The 23,257-nt window shown below is 32.9% G+C and overlaps 1 protein-coding gene across 4 annotated transcripts in view; it reads left to right on the top strand.

Annotated features, from left to right (window-relative positions):
- The window catches only part of Src64B (Tyrosine-protein kinase Src64B), a 350,311-nt gene that overhangs the window by 205,943 nt on the left and 121,111 nt on the right, over positions 1 to 23,257 (top strand). For all 4 annotated transcript variants that reach the window (XM_075369448.1, XM_075369451.1, XM_075369450.1 and 1 more), the window contains one exon: positions 8,769 to 8,872. The gene's annotated coding sequence lies outside the window, so the exon portion shown is untranslated. The remainder of the gene's footprint in view (positions 1 to 8,768; positions 8,873 to 23,257) is intronic.

Below are 23,257 nucleotides of genomic sequence, written 5' to 3' on the forward strand. Positions count from 1 at the left end.
ACACATTACAGATAACAATAAAGTTGCTCGGCTGCAGTTTTGTGTGAGAATGGTAGATAGAATTGCAGAAAACGATGAATTATTAGACGATGTAATTTTTAGTGATAAGTCAGCGTTTCCCATCAGTGGCAAAGCGAACACCCATAACTGTAGAATATATAGGATAGTGAAAACCTTCATAAAACTTTGCAGCATATTCATGATAGCCCTAAGGTCAATGATTTTTGTGCACTAAGCAAAGACTATACGTCTCGTTCTTCTTTCAGGAGGCAACCGTAAACGGTATCGTTTATTTGGACATGTTTCAAAATGTTCTAATTCCTCAGTTAGACGATGATAAGCAAGATGGACGCCGTTACTATCAGCAAGACGGGGCACCACCTCACTACCGCTTAGAAGTCCGAGATTTTCTCTATACTCGATTCCCAGGTCGGTCGTCAAGGTCCAATTGCATGGCCACCTCGCTTTGCACATTTGAACCCGCTAAATTTTTTGTGGGGTTTCATTAAAGATCGGGTTTATGCCTGATTCATTATGTTTACCTTTGCCTGGCGATCTTGTTGAACTAAGACTTCGACGCAGCTACAGAGATAAAGCCCGACTTGCTGACCGGTCTGAAATGAAATTGACTTCAGATGGGATGTACGTCGCATTACAAATTGAAGTCATATCGAACCAAAATGAATGTTGGGTGACAAACTCGATGTGCTTTTCTATGAAATGAGACCTCAACGGAATTTTTTTGATTATCTCAATAGATTTTTATATGGTTTTAAAGTCCTTTTTGAATCACCCGGTATTGGTAAGAATAGATACCGCAGATAAAAAAGTCAGCGTTCTAACTTGCATTATCATAAAAAACCACGCTTTTAACTTGCCCCGCTCAAATTTTTTCGACTTTAAATTGAGCGTAACTCGAGAACGACTCAACTGATTTTCATCAAATTTTCACAGGTACAACTTTAGGTAGACTTCAGCATATGTCGATCTTAATGTAAATGATGTAATAGTTTTGGAGACTTTCCAGCCAAAAACCTTATACATATATATGGGGAAACCCCAATGTAAGTGAATGGTATTTTCGTACTTCTCCTGATACCTCCATAGGAAAAATATTCGTTTTTTTTCCCACTCCCAACATGCGACCGGAAGTAATACTTACTTTTTTCGGAAAGTCGGTAAAAAAATGTACTTCTCTAAAGCTGGTAACGAAATAAGACCAATTAACGTATTAATCTAAATTCAAACACAGCATACAATTTTCAATTATTTTATTGTTTATTAATTTTCTGTTAGTTGATTTGTTTAAAGAAATATAATTTTGTATATTACAATTTCGTGTCAAATATGATTACAGATAATTACGATTATGTGTGTGTAATAAGTCTCGTTTTTTCTTTAAAAAATACCTAGCTGTCTGTTATAATACATATCAAGTTATTGTATTATAAAATCACAGTATATACTTTATAGCGATTGTATTGAAGTCTTGTTTGCGTGTGTTCTAGCCTAGATATGTAAGTAAAATGTCAGACGTCACTCTCCGGGGAAATCAAAATTTGCTAACGAGAAAGAAATAATAGTTCAAGTACTACTTGAATTGTATGTTACAGTGAAGAATAGCGCATGATAGAATGAAAAGATATTACGACAAATAAAATTAATAGCCTAAGTACGATGCATGACAATGGAAGACGCTGAGAAAGAAGAAGAGAAAGAACTACAATGATGCTATCGTCATTATTACCGGTACTATTATGTTACCGAAGGTGTCACGTCGTAGTGTCGTGATGTTATAGGGTTTTAAAGAGGAAAATAGAGGTTTCGACCCGACCCCGTCGCAAATCGGCGTCAGAAGCGGTTGTTCTACTGAAAGTCACGTAGGCTGTGTTGCACTTTAAAAAAAAAGTATAGAGAGCGTGTGTAGATAGAGGCGCCTCACCGACGCCTTCTGGCTACTTAACTAGGCGGCGGCATTACGAACGTTTGATTGATCCGTGTCAGTTGAGAATGCGTAAAAATTGCGTTCACAAAAAAAGATTATATACGCATTAAAAAGTAGCTCATAACTTTCTTTCATCTAAATTGAATAGTGGCCTACTTATTTAATAATATTTAAATAAAATTGTCTAGTTGGACATTAAAAAAAAAAATTACGCTTATTTATGCTGAATTAGAAGAATATATAGGTAATATAAACTTGGAAAAGGTCTAGAATTTTTAGAAAAAAATCAGGAAAAATTGCAAAAAATTTCAGAGAATTGAATTGCTTTCACCGAATTAAGATTGTTATTAAAAAATTATTTTTTAACTAATGCCAAAATATATTTGGTATACTTTCCGGCATCAGAAAGTGGCCACATTGCATAGCACATTGCAACTATGTGCATCAAGCAGCCATTAACATGTCCTCTTCTTTCTTACATTCCCTAATTATTCTTTTATATTAAAGGAGGAATGAGTATTCCAAATTGCAGTTACTTTTTTCACTGGTGAAATTTTAACAAAAGTTACAATTGAAAAATTTAAAGATTAACAGTTTTCTTGGAATTTTTCTCAAACCACCATGAATTTTTTTTGTATTTTAAGTAATTAATTGCTTTTAAATGGCACCTAAGAAGACTCTGTTTAATAAGCAGCAGTTAGATTTGGACTGGGCAATATGGGGGGAAAGTAAAACTGACTTCACACAATAAAGGAAAGAAGCATAATGAAGTAGTTAAGATAAGGAATTGTCAGACTTCACTGAAATTTTTTTTGTTTGCCAGTGGTACTTCGTAAAGCTTTGATCAACAGCTGTGAGAATCATGGTTGTGGTACATCTGTGTTCTTTGCCTGGTTCTTCTGGTCAGAGTAATAGCATTTCAGAAGCAAATGATACATTTGAATCCTCAACTTTGTTATACAAAATGACAACACAATTACTTTTTTTGTTATAAAGATGATGTTTCTAAGGCGGAGGTTGTGTGGGTTTTCAGTGTTGTACAAAATGAACAACAAATGTAGCACCCGATCAACTTAAGTTCATTAGATACAACTTTTAAGATTATGTTTCGTGATATTTGTATAGCGAAAAAATTCCAGCTTGGGTCTATTAAATGTCATTAATCATGGACTTGCACCATATTTTTATGGCATTATGCAAATACATTAGAATACAGCACACGTGGGAATCACTTTGAAACCTGAGTCGTGGAATTTTGGAGCAATAACCTAGTGTATGCAGGCTAATTATTGCGGTGAAAGAGCACTTTCATTTTGGCCAAATGTTGATGTTTAGCCTGAATAGCATCCTTCAGTGGGTCCAAGAGTGAAACCTTAAAAAACTTTCTAGTGCTGTTCCTGCCTTTTTCAAAGTAGTCTGTAGGCTTCATGCCGCAAGAATTCCGAATAACCATATAATTTTCCTGCAGATGGAATTCTTTTCACTTTCTATGGCACACTTTCATTTGCTTCTGCCCACTTTTGGACTAATTGGTCTCTGTTGTAATACTGAATACCTGTTTATTCTATTGAATAAATGTTAAAGAAAATCATGTTTAAATAAGACTAAATAAGAAGTATTCAATCAATTGCATTTTTGTTCGACTATTAACAAAAATGGAACCCATTGAATGGAAAACGTAAACAATAATATTACTGCTGGTTTGGTAAATGGTAAAGAAAAAAGATAGTTGCTTACCTAATGCCTGCAGACTATTAACAAGTCTGTAAGTTATTATAAGTTGTTGCGTAGTGATTCTCTTTATGAAGTAGTTATTTCTACGATCATGGATATTTATTTAATCATGTTGGTATTGTCAAAACGTGCAATTTTATTGTTTATTAATTTATCTATTTTTAACGTGTTTATTTTTTTATTTTACTCGTATTTTAGTATCAGGGCCCTTTACAACCAGTAAGTGTTATATAATTAATCATATATATATAATTTATACTACATTTTTGAGCGAATATTTAGTCACTCATTTACGAAGGACACCAAAATATAAATACTAATAATAAGTTTAAATTTCACCCTAAAGACAATAGTAATTCAAATAAAAAGACACGATTTATTTAATAACAGTCAAATTATAAAACCATAATACAATCCAATTTACTAAAACGTTATAATGACTTCTAATATTAATACCTAATATTGCATTAATAACAAGATAAGATTAAACAAGTCTAAAGTTCACACAATTCAGCTATCTGCAAATATTATTACATTTTTCGTTTACAATAGAACTACCCTACTATACTTTATGAATGAATTTACTACTTTCACTTTAACTATTGTTTACCAATTCGCCGAACAACTTCCTACATTCGACCGCTGTCCACACTGGAATGCTTGCGGCGTACTCTTCACTCGTTGTTACCAAACGCTTACTGACAATGCCGTCACACAATCGCGTCGAACACGGCCCCGCAGAAGTACTCACTGTTATCTCAACTTCGACGAACACGGCTTCGCAAAAACTACTCCCTTAACTATTAACTTTATTAATTGTAACTTAAAGAGATAAGCTTTAAACACACTTGTTATTTCATGAAAAGAAGAAAGTGGAAAATGTTTAAAAAAAAAAACAGTACAAAATCGTTATGAGAAAATTTTCCTCGAAAAAGGTACGTAGGAGAGAAACACCTTTTTCAACCAAACACTCAACCGCAAATTCATATGCAAGTGTTCTGAACGGCATCTCCAGTTATTTTTTTCACCAACCTAACAGAAAGTTTTAGTAAACAAAAAAAAAAAAAAAAAAAATTAAATGGAATAGAGCAAGCACATTTTGGTTTAAATTTTTTTTTCATAAATCAAAATCACATATTGAAAGGTAGGTCAGATAAAATTAATATCTGGTATTTGTTAAAATTGAAGTAATAATAATTAACTGATAATATTATCTTCTTTGTGGTGAAAATAATTACGTTTTTATAGTGGTAGTGCAACTTATTTTAAATATAATTTATACAACTACACGCTTTATGTATTATTTTTCCAGATACATTCCAGTATAATTACGAGCTTTAAATAATATTTATACAAATAATCATTAAAATTAAATGATTACATGGAAACTCCTAGATGTAAATTGTCTCACGATGAAAAAAATTGGATCGTTTTGTAGCAAGGGCATTTCCAAAATCTCTATTTTCTACGCTTAATAATTTAAAAGTTGTCTTGGTTTATAAATACTCTGTAAATAATTTTTGGGGGATTTTCATAACTTTTACATACGACCGCTATATAAGTACAAATATAGCGTTCGTATGTTATAGTTAAAATTTACCAAAAATTTATTCTGATAAAATACCTCTTTTAAAAAAATATCTTACAAACATCTCAAATAATAATTATATAATAATTTAATCGAAAAAATGTCAAAAGTTAATCATCTTTTTAATAAGTATTAATGATAAATTCGGTATTTTGCATATCCTGTACTTAGAAGTAATTACTAGGGGTAGATCCCAAAGGAACTACTTTATAAAATCTAATTCTAAATTATTTGATTAAAATAAAATTGTATTTATACTAAAAAAAAATTGATGCATAAATCAAGTCAAATCCCGGTTCAAAATATAAAGTTTTTAAATATATATCAATAATCTATTATTTCAATTAATTGAATCGATAACGTGAAATTTTAAGTTAACAGATAAAAAAAGGTCAATTAATAGTAAACGAAAAGAAATTATTTATAGGCTATTATACCTTATTTGAAGCAATTTTTTTCGTTTTCTTTTCTTAAACCAAACTAAGAAGAAGCCTCCTGATCCTACCTGAACCTGACCTGACCCCGACTCCTGACCTCATCAAATCAAACCAATCCATTCCATCAAATGCGACTCTATTCGAGTTCATTCCGGCTCAGCTATTTCAGACAAGTCCAGTCTACATATGAGTCCAGTCCACTTCAACCCAGTTTAAACCATACCAGTCCTATACTATCCCGTCAAGTACAGTCCAGTTCTGTCTACTAGTCCAGTACACCCCAGTCCTATGTAGTCAAATACAGTCAAGTCTAGGACTTGTACTGTCAGGTTCAGAAGGTCAGGTCATGTCAGATCAGATCATTTCTGTAATCAGAAGAATCCACATGTATAATATATGTATTAAGTTGTAAATATGGTGTGAATGTAATGTGTAAATATTTGCGTGAATGTGAGGTGTTTCTATGACGCACGTGGTGCTGAGGTTGTCTTTACGTCAGTTCCAGCACCACGTTGCGTGAGAGAGTGGTTTTTAGTGAGCCCCAGTGCAGTAGGCAATAAACCGACACACCCAGTATGTACGAGCTACTGGACGTTTGGTTTAGGCAAATTTTCCAACTTCCGACGTAAAAAATAGAAAAAGTCAGTTCAGTCCACTCTTGTCTTCCGACGAAGATCCACCTTCCGACCCCTGACCATCAGGAGGCAGGCACTAGTTTAGATTAATAGGAGTCATATCAGTATGATTCCTATTTATTTAAACTAGTCGTTCCAGAGGTGGAATGAATATGTTTACATTCATTCCACCTCTGCTCAATCCATTCCAGCCCAGCCCACCCCACCTCAGTCCAGCCCAGTCCATTCCAGTCCAGACTGGGCTGGGCGTTTGGTTGAGGCAAATATTTTCACTTCCGACGTAGAACAAAAAAACTGCAGGTCTAGGACCAGTATAGCCAAGTCCAGCAGGTCAGGTTATTTCTGTTGAAGTTAGTGCGGTACTGTCTAGGTTAGTTCAAACGAGACCAGTCCAGACAGTCAGTCCGAATAGGATGGTTTAGCTGAAATTAGTGGGGATGCTGCTCCAAAAAAGTTTTTTTTCTGAGTTTCTTCATGGCCATGGTTGAAGTTTCCTGTAAAATATAAGAACTGAAAAAAATGAATTAGATAGAATAGCTGAAAGAAGAATAATAATCTAATTCTACACTTCATTGCATTCAAGAACATGGTTATTAAGCACAGTGTGCTTAAAACCATATTCGGCTTAACTGAATAAGTAATAAGATGTCAATACAGATAATATTTTTTAGTGTTATTAGATAACAGCTTAATAAAATGTTCGATTAAATACACTATAATCCAACGGTGTTTAAATTTAAATTTCAATGTACACAGAAACAAATATATAATTATTTTTTACTAATTACCTTCTCTTTCGCTCTTCCAGCGTGTTTTTGGATAGATTTGGCAATCAACGAGCCCTTGCTTTTCCCCACCTTCTGATCACTACTGAAAAAATAACTAAACCGCTTTCATATTCCTTCCATCGACTAAACTAGAAAAGGGAACGAACAAGGAACGTTCCACACACACGCGGAGAGTAAAACAAAACTACCTTCCACCACACGTCAAGTTCGGCACTACGGGAATGATAGTACTCTCTCTCCGTCGCAGCATCACGTGCAGCTTCCTATATGCGCATGCGCACAACAGCTAAACACCACCCCGCTGGAATTGTGAAGCTCACAGTTCCATATAACATTTTTTGTATCTTTTTCATAAACTGTGGGATGGCTACTGACATTATGCTTAAGGATTATATATTGTACAAGTATAAAGAAAGAATTAATGAAAAAAGACTGATTATATTAAATGTTATTTAATGTAAGGCAATTATGCTATATGCGACGCCTGTTTGGGCGGATGGGCTATAATTTAAAAACTATCCGGATATTTTGTAACGGGCTCAACGCCTTATATTGTTAACAGTAAGGGGTGGTTACCGTACAATTTCACGGGAAGCGATCTTGATGATGGCAGGCGTGAAACCGATACACTTGATTGTGTCTGAGAAGCAACAGCGTTATGTTGCTTAGAAGTCAGGGTCCTTTGTTTTCTCCGAAAATAAAGGAGATAGAACAGCATATGGTGTCGCTCTGTGCCAGATGGTATGAGACAGAGTGTTAGCGTTATACGTATCATTTTTTCCCTAATGTTCTTGATTTGCTGGATGCCTCTTGGATACACCCGAACAATTATGTGAGACCCAGTTTCACTCAGGGCATGGCGCTTTTTGGAACAGACTACAGAAAATTCGGCCTGGCAATCTCTGGTATGTGTCCGCAATGCGGATTATTGGACGATCATATCATGTTATATAAGAATGTGGTAGGTATGACTTAATGCGCACGGAGACCATTATTTATCGGCTTTATATTATCGGGTCTACACTTGATCTCCGTGTTAATTGGAAAAGCCGGGCCGAATGGGTGTGCGTGAAAGTTTTATTGTATATCTGACGAAAAAAAGGATCGCTGAAGGGTTATGATGTTCTGTTGGACCTTCTTTCTTTTTTATTTATGTTTGGTTTTATTGTTATTTTGTTGCTGTTTTTGTTTCTGTTTGGTTATAAATTATTTTTTGTTTTTTGTTGGTTATGTTATGTTACATTATTTATTGTTACTGTTATGTTTTGTTAGTGTTTTTATGTTGGGTTTATGATTCGTTGTGTATCGAACTCATTTTTACCTTTCGGGTAGGTTATAAGGTCAGTTCCTTCGTTCTTAGAAAGTTATTCAGTCCTCTTTGAAGTTTATACTAAACCAAGTTTGTTGGTGGATTTATTTAATTGAGTTATTTTCTTTTTTTTTTAAAGGTTTAAAAAAAATCTCCTTAAAAACTATCCCAATATAAGATTTTTTTAATTTAAAATTATGAAGATAATGTTAAAAGTACGTGAATAAAAAAATAATATTTTATGTATTATTTGATTGTACGTAATATATTTTTATTTTATATTGATTAAGAAATATAATTTTTTATCAGTTCTTTTATTGTTTCATTTTTAGATCCTTATTTGTGATGCGTGTCGTACTTAACGTGGATGTGGAAATCGTGTCGTTACACTGGAAAGAAAAAACATTTTCTCGCAATAACTTTTACAGTTTTACTGGTAAGCGTGTTTTGTAATTACTTCTAGTAATTATTTTAATTAATCTTTAATTAGTATTACATTTATATTTATGTCGTAGTATTGTTATCCCTGGAAAATTTTCATTAGTCGCTTGAATAGTAGTTAGTAAAAATTGTTTCAGATGCAATTTATTTTTTCTTAGTAGGATATTTTCTGCTATACGCTCAGATAAACACTATTTCAAAAAAAAAAAACAAATATCGATCGGTAAAAAGGATTCCTTTACAGAGTTGAGTTAATATAAAAATTGAAATTTTCATGATAAAAATGAGGGGTTACAGTAATTTTATTTTACTTTTCACTCCCTCCTTCAGTCTTTTTTGTGGCCGTACCGCATGTAAAACACCTCAGATGATAGGAGATACCGGTCACAATTATCTTCTCTGAAAGAATAGCACTTAAAAACTTTTCTTTTGTCCGATTACACTATCTCCTGTTGACAACAGATAGTTTATTGGCAATCACTCGCTCAGGTTGGGTTTGTCTTATCTAATTATTTATCTATGAAGGTGCATTTATTTATCTATCCGTGAATTCCTTACCGAATGGTACAAATTTATAATTTTTTTCCAGAGGCATATCCGGTCGTAGCGATCAGCTTCTGTAACAATAAACAAATTTTTTAACCGGCTTAAGCGATGTAAGCCTACGAGTACATACTATACAATCCTGTTTTTGTCTTTGAACAAGTCTGAACATGTTATAAAAATACATAATTGTTCCTGGCCGATTAAATTATTTGGAAATGAATCACGCACTGTCTTCTCTTTATCATCTTATCTCTCTATACTCTATCTTAGCTGATGTCATCGCATTGTAATTTTATCGAACTCGTTTAACCGTATTTTATAGCTGTAGTTTAATTTTATGATTCAGTACGATTTATTTCACAGTGGAAAAAAATATAAAATACTTTTTGCTTATTTTATGTGTTTGAAAATGCAAGTTGTTTATGTAGTGTACAAAACTAATTTTTCAACTTAACGCTCTAAAGTAATTTTGACAAAATAATAAATTATTTCTAAAAACGTTAATCATTGAGTGCTTAAGAAAAGGCTAAATTTTATTCGGAGATTAGAGCCCATAATAAAGGAATATAGAAATTTGCAATTACTATCATTTTTATTTTCTACGACTTAAAAAAATAGATAATAAATCGAATAATGTTTAAAAAATACAAAAATGCTTTAGTTTTTTAAAAAATTAACATATTCATAAAACTAGACGAAGCGCTAAGTTTTGAAAAATTAAAATCTTTCTAATAATGGGTATTCTGATGAAATATATACATACAAGGATTGGACTCTTTTAGGTAAATTTCACCTACCTATTATAGTGGATACCATGATTCGAATTCGCGTTTCACACCCCCCAGACCCCAAAACAACTACCTTAATTTTACGGTAATCACTTTCAAATTGATACATAAACTATAACTACCATTAATCCCGGTCGAGTTCGTTAATGGGCAAAATCAGTCCATGGGGGTGGAAATCGGGGGCCTTCTCGAAAAAAAAAAATATTGCGTTAACTTTCTTATTAAGTAAAATATCGAATTCGTTTAAAGTTCCTACTACTTTTTGGATAAGGGCCTAAAACTTAGCTAAGTAAAATTTATTGATATCACCAACCATTGGCCCAGAGGGTGGAAAAAATGGGGTTTTGAAGACAAAAAAAAATCATAAAAAATCCCTTAACACACAGTTTCGAATCGGTTTAAAGTGGTCGTTAGTCCTCTAAATATTACCTAAAACTTTTGTCTGAAACAATTTTTGATATGACCAACCCTTACGACAAGGGATGACCAAATTATTGCTGGAATGGTTAGAAGTTGGGACTTGTTGCTAAACATATGAAACTTTTTTTCACATGCAACCATTGTCGTATTCAGTAAATTTGAAGTTTTTCCTAACTTTAAAGTGGACATTTTTTTTATCCCCTACTTAGCACCGGTGAAATCTACCTCCGCCTTCCGGCGTGTCAAAACTTAGGCAAGAATAATTTAAACTTAGGCAAGAATAAACGTTCGCCTTCAGTCGCGGAAAATTATCTATAGTGATTTATTTTTTCTTTCGCTACAAATATTACTGGCAACACAAAAAATTATCAGCGGGAAATCAAAACAACCTCTATATCTCTTTAAAAACATTAAAACGTTGTCTATTCAGTACGAAATACAATAAAAAAAAAAATTCGGATGACTAAGGAGATATTCAGAAAAATTCTACTTAAACGGGACGCAATAATAAGATGGAAGAAATTAAAGATTTGTCATCTTGTAGATAATTATTCCGAGTATCACCAGCGAGTAAAATTTTTGGAATCTATAAATCTGGTTTTTCTACGATCAAAATGTCAATTCTGTACTACAGCCCATCAGAGGAGCCACCCGTGATTTATGGGTGACCCCCATAAATTGAACTGACCCCCATAAATTGACCCCCACTTATTGAAAATTCATTTCAAAAAACTTCGTATTTTAAAATCATTAAATTAGCGTGGATAAAAATATCAACCTATCGGATGCAATTGTAATGGCACCAAAATCATGAGACGGGATTACTTATGTTACTAAAACTAACTGTTTTAAATTAGGAATTTATAAGTAATGAATCGGCTTCAACAATTAGAAAAAAAAAAAAAATTTTCTGATTGAATTAACGAATTGGATTTATCAGACGCGATTTAAACGACCGATTTTAATGATTACATAATTTTTTTAATTGACGGCGTCAACGCCAATTGAGTTAAATATTTTTTCACTTGTTGATCCAAGACACGTTACTGAAACTGATTATGATTATAAATAATAGGATGAAGAAGAAAAGAAATCAAAGTGTGTAAAACATGCTAAGCTTTTAAAAAATTATTAGATCTTTTTCAATTATCTAGGAATTTTGTTTTAGAATAGGTAAATCCAGAAATAAAGCGTGCATTAAGTGTCATCGAGAAATTAAACTTTATAGCTTATAATACAAACATTTATTGAAAAAAATCTGATGTGGATATCACATGACTGCTTTGTACGCCTATTAAATTACATATACACATTTTTTTAACATGAAAAGTACATAAAATTTTATTTCATTAATAACTTCTAATATTTTTTTATTTTTTTATTGTTATTGAATTAAGGGAAGCAATTTTAGGCCTCTGATTAATTGTAGAAGGAAGATTAAAGAAAAACAAACCAACATACTTGGCATTTATAGACCTAGAAAAGGCATTCGATAACGTAGACTGGAATAAAATTTTCAGCATTTAAAAAAAATTAGGATTCAAATACAGAGATAGAAGAACAATTGCTAGCATCTACAGGAACCAAACAACAACAGTAATAATTTAAGAACATAAGAAAGAACCCGTAATAAGAACGGGAGTCCGACAAGGATGTTCCCTATCCCCGTTACTTTTTAATCTTTACATGGAACTAGAAGTTAATGATGTCAAAGAACAATTTAGATTCGGAGTAACAGTGTAAGATGAAAAGATAAAGATGCTAAGATTTGCTGATGATATAATAATTCTAGCCGAGAGTAAAAAGGATTTAGAAGAAACAATGAATGGCATAGATGAAGTCCTACGCAAGAACACGCATGAAAATAGATGAAGTCCTACGCATGAAAATAAAGAAGTACAAAACAAAAGTAATGAAATGTATTAGAAATAACAAAGATGGACCACTGAATGTGAAAATAGGAGGAGAAAAGATTATGGAGGTAGAAGAATTTTGTTATTTGGTAAGTAGAATTACTAAAGATGGACGAAGCAGGAGCGATATAAAATGCCGAATAGCACAAGCTAAACGAGCCTTCAGTAAAAAATATAATTTGTTTACATCAAAAATTAATTTAAATGTCAGGAAAAGATTTTTGAAAGTGTATGTTTGGAGTGTCGCTTTATGTGGAAGTGAAACTTGGACAATCGGAGTATCTGAGAAGAAAAGATTAGAAGCTTTTGAAATGTTGTGCTATAGGAGAATGTTAAAAATCAGATGGGTGGATAAAGTGACAAATGAAGAGGTATTGCGGTAAATAGATGAAGAAAGAAGCATTTGGAAAAATATAGTTAAAAGAAAAGACAGACTTATAGGCCACATACTAAGGCATCCTGGAATAGTCGCTTTAATATTGGAAGGACAGGTAGAAGGGAAAAATTGTGTAGGCAGGCCACGTTTGCAATACGTAAAACAAATTGTTAGGGATGTAGGATGTAGGGGGTATACTGAAATGAAACGACTAGCAGTAGATAGGGAATCTTGGAGAGCTGCATCAAACCAGTTAAATGAATTATTATTATAGTAGGAATTATTATTTATAGTAGAGTTTTTTCTGTAAGAGGTTAATAATTATTAATAAATCAATATATTTAATATATAAAAAAAAAAGATGGATATGAAGTCGGATTCGAACCGATATGCCTTCTCGTAAGATCCAAATATTTCATTAATTAAAATTTTATTTGGCTATAACCCTGGAACCAATGAAAATAAGTACCACTTATATCGTTGAAAAGCTCTCAATGAGAGCTTATTACTACAGTTAAGGAAAAGTCGAAAAACCAAATTTTTATTTGATTTTGGGCTTTTTTGGACACTTTTGATTCAGTCGATTGCAATTAGAAGGTGAAGTGTGTATTTATATGTTATAACATTCGTAAATACAAGATTTCAATATCCTACTGCTAATTGTGTGTGAGTTATAAAAGATCCATACGTACGTACAGACCGTCACGCCGAAACTAGTCAAAATGGATATTTCCGTTGAAATCAGAAAACTGAAATTTTTCGTGATCATACTTCCTTTACTTCGAACAAGGAAGTAAAAATAAATAAATAGAGTCATGGATTCTTTTTTTAAATTAGTGGGTTAAAAATTATAAGTGCATTTTTAAAAATGATCTCTATGTTATGAGTATAATGTTTATTTTACATTTAGCAGTGAACAGTCTTCATTAATTAATATTATTACACTATGTATTTACACTTAGAATATCTGTTTGTTTCTTAAATCATTTATTTATTTATTTTTTTAATTTTTATACTATTTTAATGTACGTGTTTACTTTATTTTTTTTATAAAATAAATATTTTTATCATTTAATATTGGTAATATGATTTAAGATAAGTTACTGGAAAGTAATAACTAAATACTGTAGTTCCGCAATTAATGTTAATTAAAAAAAAAAAAAAATTATAACAACCTCTCATAACGATAGATTTTTCTTGGGATCATATTAAAAATTTTTGTTAATATAACCTCTGTCTATATGTAGATATATTTATACATAGAAATCGGTCGTTATGAGCGGTTCGTTATAAAAAGCGGTTTATAAAACGGTTTTTATTTTTTATTAAAACAATAAATTATTTGTGTAATAATCGTGTTTCCCATTGATCCTGCTAAATAAAATAAAGATTATCTGTAATTCAGGTTATTTTTCTTAGAAAAAAAAAATTCATTTGTTGCTTTATGTCATCTTCTCAGTTTTGTCTGTGACGCACGTAAAACATTTGATCTACTAGTGCCATTATTAGCTGTAGTGTTGTTGTATTCTCGGAGAGTAATGTTGTTTGTTATTCAGTGATGTCACTTGTACGGCTGAATTTCACCAAGATTTCGGTGAGATTTGTTGTATGCTAATATGTAAGTTTATACTCGGCTCTGCGAAGAAATCGCTTTATTCCTTACTTTCTCTAATAGGTAAGTGGCGTGTTTGTATTTCCTATATTTCATTTAATTAGAATAAAGTGACTAATGGGGAAAAAAATGTCGTGTCCTCCGTAATACGATAATTTATTATCAGTTTAATCTGCAGTCAGTCGCATCGCACGTGCAGTAACAGTGGTAGCGGCTGTGTTGGTTGAGCTGCCGAGCTGTACACCGTCGCACCCCTCAACAAATCGAAATTAAAAATGAAAACCGAAAATGGTTTTTAGATATTTATCTGAAGAGTATTTGCAAGCCCAAAATATACTGAATATTTCGTTTAGTTTAGTCGAAAACGGGGAAAATTTGCAATCATTGTTCAAAATTTGTTACCTTTCTTTACCGCTTTCAAAGCCGAATTGTGAAAATCTACAGATTTATTTTTAGAAATACATATGAGGATTACATACACGAAAAATCAAATTGATATCTCCGCTTATTAACGAGAAATAAAAAAAGTAGAAAATTTCATTGTTCTTCATTTTAACCCTTTAAACTCGGAATTTCAAAGAATCCTTTTTTAGTCGGAACTTACACCGTAAGAAGAACGTGTGTACAAATTTTCAACAATTTATTTTCAGTACATTTTGTTGGACGTTGGTTATGAAACACTCACGACATGTTTTATGTATATTCTAGCAGACCATTCGCGGCTATGCCCGTCCTATACGGTTACGGTATATTGTATTTACAGCAACAGTTTGGTCAGTACGGCCTTAAATTTAAGTGGTCTAAGAATGTGGATTTCAAAGGAGTCGGCCTCCATCTTAAATGTATTTACTTTATAACTTACTCGTACGAAGTACGGGTAAAAGGTTTTCTTATCGTTACCCGACAAACACCACTAGGAAGTGACCGTACTTCGTTTCTCAATTTCTTTTTTAATTAACTTTATGTTTTTTAGTCAAGTAACCGGAGGCAGATGCATTCAGTCGCGTCGTACATGACAAGTGGCTGTGTTGGTTTGAGCCGCCGCGCCGTGCACTGTCGCATCCTTTAAAAAATCCGATAATGGTTTTTAATAGTTGTTAATGGATAATGTTTTCTGAAGAGTATTTCCAAGCCCCGATCTAGTGAATATAATCTCGTTTAATATAATCGGAAATACCCACTGGGTTGGTCTAGTGGTTAACGCGTCTTCCCAAATCAGCTGATTTGGAAGTCGAGAGTTACAGCGTTCAAGTCCTAGTAAAGGCAGGTAATTTTACACGGACTTGAATAATAGATCGTGTTCTTTGGTGGTTGGGTTTCAATTAACCACACATCTCAGGAATGGTCTAACTGAGAATGTACAAGACTACACTTCATTTACACTCATACATATCATCCTCATTCATCCTCTGAAGAATTATCTAAACGGTAGTTACCTTAGGCTAAACAGGAAAAAGAAAGAAAGAATATAATCGGAAATGAGAAAATTTACAAACACTGTTCAAATTATTTTTATCTTTCTTCACCCCTTTCAAGGTTGAATTTCACAAAATCTAGAAAATATTTTTCAGATATTCACATGGAAATTACACACCACAAAAAATCAATTACGAAAAAATTAAACAAAAAATAGCCGGGTTTAAAAAATAATTAAAAAAGGATTTTAACTCTTAAATTTTTAAATCACAGTTTCAAAAAAATCCTTTCTTTGTGTGTAAACGAACATTTACACAAATTTAAGAGAGCATTAAAAGATTTAAATGGCAGAAAGGCTCCTGGAATAGACGGAATACCTTAGAATTACTGCGCAGTGCAGGTGAGGAAGCGATTGATAGATTATACAAACTGGTGTGTAATATTTGTGAAAAAGGGAAATTTCCGTCAGACTTCAAAAAAAGTGTTATACTAATGATACCAAAGAAAGCAGGGGCAGATAAATGTGAAGAATACAGAACAATTAGTTTAACTAGTCATGCATCAAAAATCTTAACTAGAATTCTATACAGAAGAATTGATAGGAAAGTGGAGGAAGTGTTAGGAGAAGACCAATTTCGTTTCAGGAAAAGTATAGGGACAAGGGAAGCAATTTTAGGCCTCAGATTAATAGTAGAAGGAAGATTAAAGAAACACAGACCAACATACTTGGCGTTTATAGACCTAGGAAAGGCATTCGATAACGTAGACTGGAATAAAATGTTCAGCATTTTAAAAAAATTAGGATTCAAAGACAGAGATAGAAGAACAATTGCTAACATGTACAGGAACCAAACAGCAACAGTAACAATTGAAGAACATAAGAAGGAAGCCGTAATAAGAAAGGGAGTCCGACAAGGATGATCCCTATCTCCGTTACTTTTTAATCTTCACATGGAACTAGCAGTTAATGATGTCAAAGAACAATTTAGATTCGGAGTAACAGTGTAAGGTGAAAAGATAAAGATGCTAAGATTTGCTGATGATATAGTAATTCTAGCCGAGAGTAAAAAGGATTTAGAAGAAACAATGAACGGCATAGATGAAGTCCTACGCAAGAACTATCGCATGAAAATAAACAAGAACAAAACAAAAGTAATGAAATGTAGTAGAAATAACAAAGATGGACCACTGAATGTGAAAGTAGGAGGAGAAAAGATTATGGAGGTAGAAGAGTTTTGTTATTTGGGAAGTAGAATTACTAAAGATGGACGAAGCAGGAGCGATGTAAAATGCCGAATAGCACAAGCTAAACGAGCCTTCAGTAAAAAATATAATTTGTTTACATCAAAAATTAATTTAAATGTCAGGAAAAGATTTTTGAAAGTGTATGTTTGGAGTGTTGCTTTATATGGAAGTGAAGCTTGGACAATCGGAGTATCTGAGAAGAAAAGATTAGAAGCTTTTGAAATGTTGTGCTATAGGAGAATGTTAAAAATCAGATTGGTGGATAAAGTGACAAATGAAGAGGTATTGCGACAAATAGATGAAGAAATAAGCATTTGGAAAAATATAGTTAAAAGAAGAGACAGACTTGTAGGCCACATATTAAGGCATCCTTAATATTGGAGGGACAGGTAGAAGGGAAAAATTGTGTAGGCAGGCCACGTTTGGAATACGTAAAACAAATTGTTAGGGATGTAGGATGTAGAGGGTATACTGAAATGAAACGACTAGCAGTAGATAGGGAATCTTGGAGAGCTGCATCAAACCAGTCAAATGACTGAAGACAAAAAAAAAACACAAATTTTCATAAATCTATCTTCAGTAGTTTTTCTGGGTGTTGTTGGATCAGTCAGTCAGTCAGAACAAGTTTTTTTATCGGTACAGAAGATATATTTAAGAAAAAAATCTTAACTACAAAAATGATAAAACAAAAGGCCAATGCTATAGCGTATGTAATATCTAAAGGCGGGTCTGTAGTACGCTATGGCACCCCTCCACTGATCTTAACATCACTCAGCGACTTCTTACACCAGCAGCCATAGTAGAATATTCCAAAAGTCACATCACTTAATTTTCAATGACTTATACCGTCACTATTATATTAACGAAGTATGTTCTGGTAATTTTTATTACAAATAAAATTATTATTTTGTTCAAGATGACTATGAAGTAATTTATTTATTTATTTCATGAAAGTATGTTTTTTATTTTATTTCCTTGTACAAAGTAAAGAAAGTATTGTCATCGCGAAAAATTTTGGTTTTCAACTTTCAACAGAAATATCCATTTTGACCATCCCAGAATTCATTTTGACTAGTTTCGGCGTGACGTCTGTACGTACGTATGTATCTTGCATAACTCAAAAAGGTTTAGCCGTAGAATGTTGAAATTTTGAATTTAGAACTGTTGTAACATCTGGTTGTGCACCTTCCCTTTTGATTGCAATCGACTGAACCAAAAGTGTCCAAAAAAGCCCAATATTCAAAACAATTCGGATTTTGGACTATTTCTTAACTGCAGTAACAAGCCCTAATTGAGAGCTTTTCAACGATTATAATAAGGGGTGCTTATTTTCATTGGTTCCAGAGCTATAGCCAAATAAAATTTTAATTAATGAAATATTTGGATCTTACAAGGGGAAGGCACAGGTTCGAACCTGACTTCATTTCCTTTTTTTTTATTTTGTTTTATAAAATTCTTGTTTTAATTTAAATATGTTAATTTATTAATACTTATTAACCTGTGATTGTAAAAAAATTTTTATCATCATTATTATTTTTGTTATAAATAACAAAATAATTATGAAAAAAATTCTTTATTATAGAATTGGAAGATCGTATCTCACTTTCAAATGAAATAAGTTCAAATGAAGCGCAGCAAAAAAATGTGTATATGTTATTTAATAGGCGTACAAGGAAGTCATGTGGTGTCCACATCAAATATTTTTCATGTATGTTAAACTTTTGCTATTAATAAACAATGACTTAATAGAAAAGTATATGAATGAGTTGTTTATTTATTTTAGGCTATAATTTTATGATTTTCTTTGACCAGGTACGGCAACTACGCCAGGTCAGAGACCTGGCGTAGTTGCCCTTATTTACGAAAATTATTTCTGAATACCACGTACGCACCAAAAACTAATATTCTTTCGAGCTTCGTAGGCCGTGAAAACGACAAAATCAAAATATTAAATTGTATAAAAAAATACATAAATAAAAAAGTGTTAAAGAAACGGGAATAAAAGTAATGTAATTATAATCATTATTAGATTTATTCCAAAATCGGTTGACCCACCTGGTTGGTCTAGTGGTGAACACGTCTTCCGAGAAGTCGAGAGTTCCAGTGTTCAAGTCCTATTAAAAGAAGTTACTTTTATACGGATTTGAATACTAGACACTACACTGCACATCTCAGGGATGGTCGACCTGAGACTGAACAAGATTGCACTTCATTTACCCTCACACATATCATCCTCATTCATCTTTTGACGTAATACCTGAACGGTAATTCCTGTAGGGTAAACAGAAAAAAAAGAAAAGATTTATTCTAAAAAAAAATATGACTACTACAGAGGTATTAAGTTCGTACTATAGTAAACGTAAAATTAATTTAATTAATTAATTAAAACGTTAATTCTTACTATATTTTATAAACGTAAAACATAAAATGATTTCATACAATATAATTTATATAATAGCTCAAATCAATAAATAAATACAGTAGAATAAATAAATAACATATAAAATAAATAATTAAACGACAAATTTAAATAAATACATAATAGCAAACATAAATGAATATGGTAGAATAAACAATTTAAAAAAGAATAATAATAATAATAATAATAATAGTAAATACACGTCTGTATCATTTGTAGGTCTTACTTTTGTCACAACCAGTAAGTAGCACGTACTCAGGGTTATTGGAGTGGTTAGAGGAGACTAGTAGAGGGAGTATTTGGGGGGGACCGCCGTTAGATTTTATATATACTATAGTACTGTATTACTTGCCTTACGTAAAGCGGGCTATAATCTTTCACAATTATTAGCATAGGTTCCCGCCTATATTAATAGAAATTCGTACTTTCACAACTCTTTTTGCGTCCCATAAATTAATTAAAATTTTGTACTTACCGTCATAATGCTTACAGAATATATAGTTTAGTGTAAAACATTGTTACCGAGAGCTCGAATTATAGCAATTACTTTTCTCCGCCGTATTAATATCGACGAACGAATAAAGTTTTATCGATAGGTAACACCTTGATTTTAAACATTTAAAAATAACTGTTTTTAATCTTTTTTTTAATGTCATAGACTTGAAATTACATTACCGTTAAAACAGGTAAAAAGCGTTGTAATTTTGTGTATAATTTTTCATAATTCCTACAGGTTTTATTCAGATGAATTGAAATTCACTAGAGTAATGTAGAAAACCATAATACTAAAATCAATCTTTCTCTGTATGAGATACGTTCAATACAACTCGAAAAATAAGTTTTTTTTTGTTTAGTGATTACTTTTATAGTATTTACGTAGAATTATATCTTTATTTAAATAAATATGCTTTGTTAATAATTATTTTTAATTGTTTTTGTATTGCTTTAGAGAAGAACGCTAATTATACACTTAAAAAGAGGATATAAGTTGGCAAAATTAAGAATGATTCGATTAAATCAGGTTTACAATAATTAATTATTAAAACAAACGTTTTTACTTTTGTTATAATTATTTTAATTACAGTAATAAATTAATGTATAAGTTAGGTAGAAAGTTTAGTTATAATTGTGGTTTTTTTTCTTAAATTGTGTAATCATACTAACTACGATAAATATTTGATAGTACAGTTCAGCTATAGAAATATGTGCATTAATTAGTTAATTATAACAAATTGTTAATCATAGTTCCCACTTTTATATGTTCCGTATTAAATTATAGTCTGGTTGTTTCTTTCTATATTAATGATAAAATATTTTCATTAAATTCTTTACTAATGATACAAATTATGTTATATAAACATACCGTGTTTGTTATGAACTTGGTTGGAATCCGTTAGACGTTTTTGGTATTTTTTATACGACTAAAAGTTTTTCTTTTTTTTTCATTTTCCCGTTTAGCCACCGGTAACTACCGTTTAGATAATACAGGGTGTCCCATATAAAACGCAACCCATCAATCTCTCATCCATGAAATTTCAAAAGTCAAGCTTACTCCCCTACTCGTTACTGAAATGGACTCGTCCAACATTTGAACATCGCGGCGACGCAGTAGAACACTACCGATAGTAACAACAATGCAATCATAACGTTCAGTGTATTGCTAGAGACAAGATGGTGTTTTCGCTAGATGAACGTGTTTTCATTGTTGAGTCGTACTTCAGTACGAAATCAGCGGTTGCAGTGCAAGATTTGTTTCGCGACATCGCACTACGCAGGTTCAACTTCTGATTTCGTCGAGGAATTCTTTGGTAATCGTGTTATCGGTCGAGGCTTGTGGCCACCAAGATCTCCAGATTTGACTGCGGCGGATTTTTTTCTATGGGGTTATCTAAAAAAAAAAGCCTACAACAACAAACCACGAACACTTGAACAATTGAAAGTCAATATTGAACAAGCTGTGTTAAATATCCAGCCACAAACATTGAAAAAAGGTTGCAAGAAACGCTGTAAAAAGAATTGAAGCTTGTATTCAAGAAGATGGCGGCCACTTCCAACATTTACTCTAAATGTAAGGTAATGGATGGTAATAATAAAAGTTACATTTACATTTACATTTACACATGCCTTTTTATTATTTCAATAGCTAGCAATATAAGATCGGGTTGCGTTTTATATGGGACAACCTGTACTTCAGGGGATGATATGTATGAGTGTAAATGACGTGTAGTCTTGTACATTCTCAGTTTGACCATTTCTGAGATGTGTGGTTAATTGAAACCCAACCACCAAAGATCACCGGTATCCACGATCTAGTATTAAATCCTTGTAAAAATAACTAACTTTACTAGGACTTGAACGCTGGAACTTTCGATTTCAAATCAGCTGATTTGGGAAGACGCGTTAACTACTAGATCAACCCGGTGGGTCACGACTAAAAGTTTAAGAAATGAGAATTAAATTATTAAATATTCTCTTAAACTACAGAAAGTGGTTCTTTCGGTGCTGGGGATTGGGGCTCCGGGCTGGGTCCTGCAGCGGCCCCGACAGTAGGGGGGGGGGTGTTTCAACAGCGGGGGCGCTGGTCACCAGCGGGACTGTCAGACAGAGGCCAAGTGTCCTTCCTGTAATCTGCGGGGGCACTCGCTCGGGGACCGTGGCTGCAGGGCCACACACAAGACATGAGACCCGCGCGCCTGCGTCCCGGGGAACAGCCTGACTTAGGGTTGGAACAGCCCCATTTAGGAAGGGTGGGATGCTCAGGTGTCCCACCTTCGATGATCCCCTCGGACACCGTATGGTGTGGAGGAGGAAAGACCATAGTCCCGGTAGGGGTTTCTTATTTGAGGCAAGACGGTGGGCGACTGAAGTCCCGGCGAGGAGATCCCTTTTGGGGTCTCCTCGCCGGGACTATATATATATATATATATATATATATATACACACACACATAAATAAGAGGTACTGCAGATATATATATGTATACATATGTTTATACAAATCTTAAATAAACATACCTATTACATATCTATATATATAAATTTAAATCTTTATATATATGTATATAACTAATTATGTGCAGTGGCGACTCGCGTATAGGCACAGTGGAACTGCAGTACCCCTTATTTCCACTTGATATTATCAATAATATTTAATATAATGAGTCGTTTTTTCTTTATACTTGTAAAATATTAATCCTTAAGCTAAATATCAGTTGCCATCTCCCAGTTTATGAATAAGATACAAAAATCTTTATATGGAACTATGAGCTTCACAGTTCCAGCGGCTTAGTGTTTAGCTGTTGTGCGCATGCGCATATAGGCATATACTCTGTATGCATGCGCATATAGAGTACTATCACTCCCGCAATGCCGACCTTGGCGTGTGCTGGAAGGTAGTTTTTTTTACTCCGCGTTTGTATGGAACGTTCCTTGTTCGTTCCCTTTTCTAGTTTAGTCGATGGAAGGAATATGAAAGTGGTCTAGCTGTTTTTTCAGTAGTGATCAGAATATGGCGGAAAGCAAGGGCTCGTTGATTGCCAAATCTATCCAAAAACACGCTGGAAGAGCGAAAGAGAAGGTAATTAGTAAAAAATTTTTATATATTTGTTTCTGTGTACATTGAAATTTAAATTTAAACACCGTTGGA

Source organism: Lycorma delicatula, chromosome 6 (assembly GCF_047948215.1).
Source record: "Lycorma delicatula isolate Av1 chromosome 6, ASM4794821v1, whole genome shotgun sequence".
Taxonomy (NCBI): domain Eukaryota; kingdom Metazoa; phylum Arthropoda; class Insecta; order Hemiptera; family Fulgoridae; genus Lycorma; species Lycorma delicatula.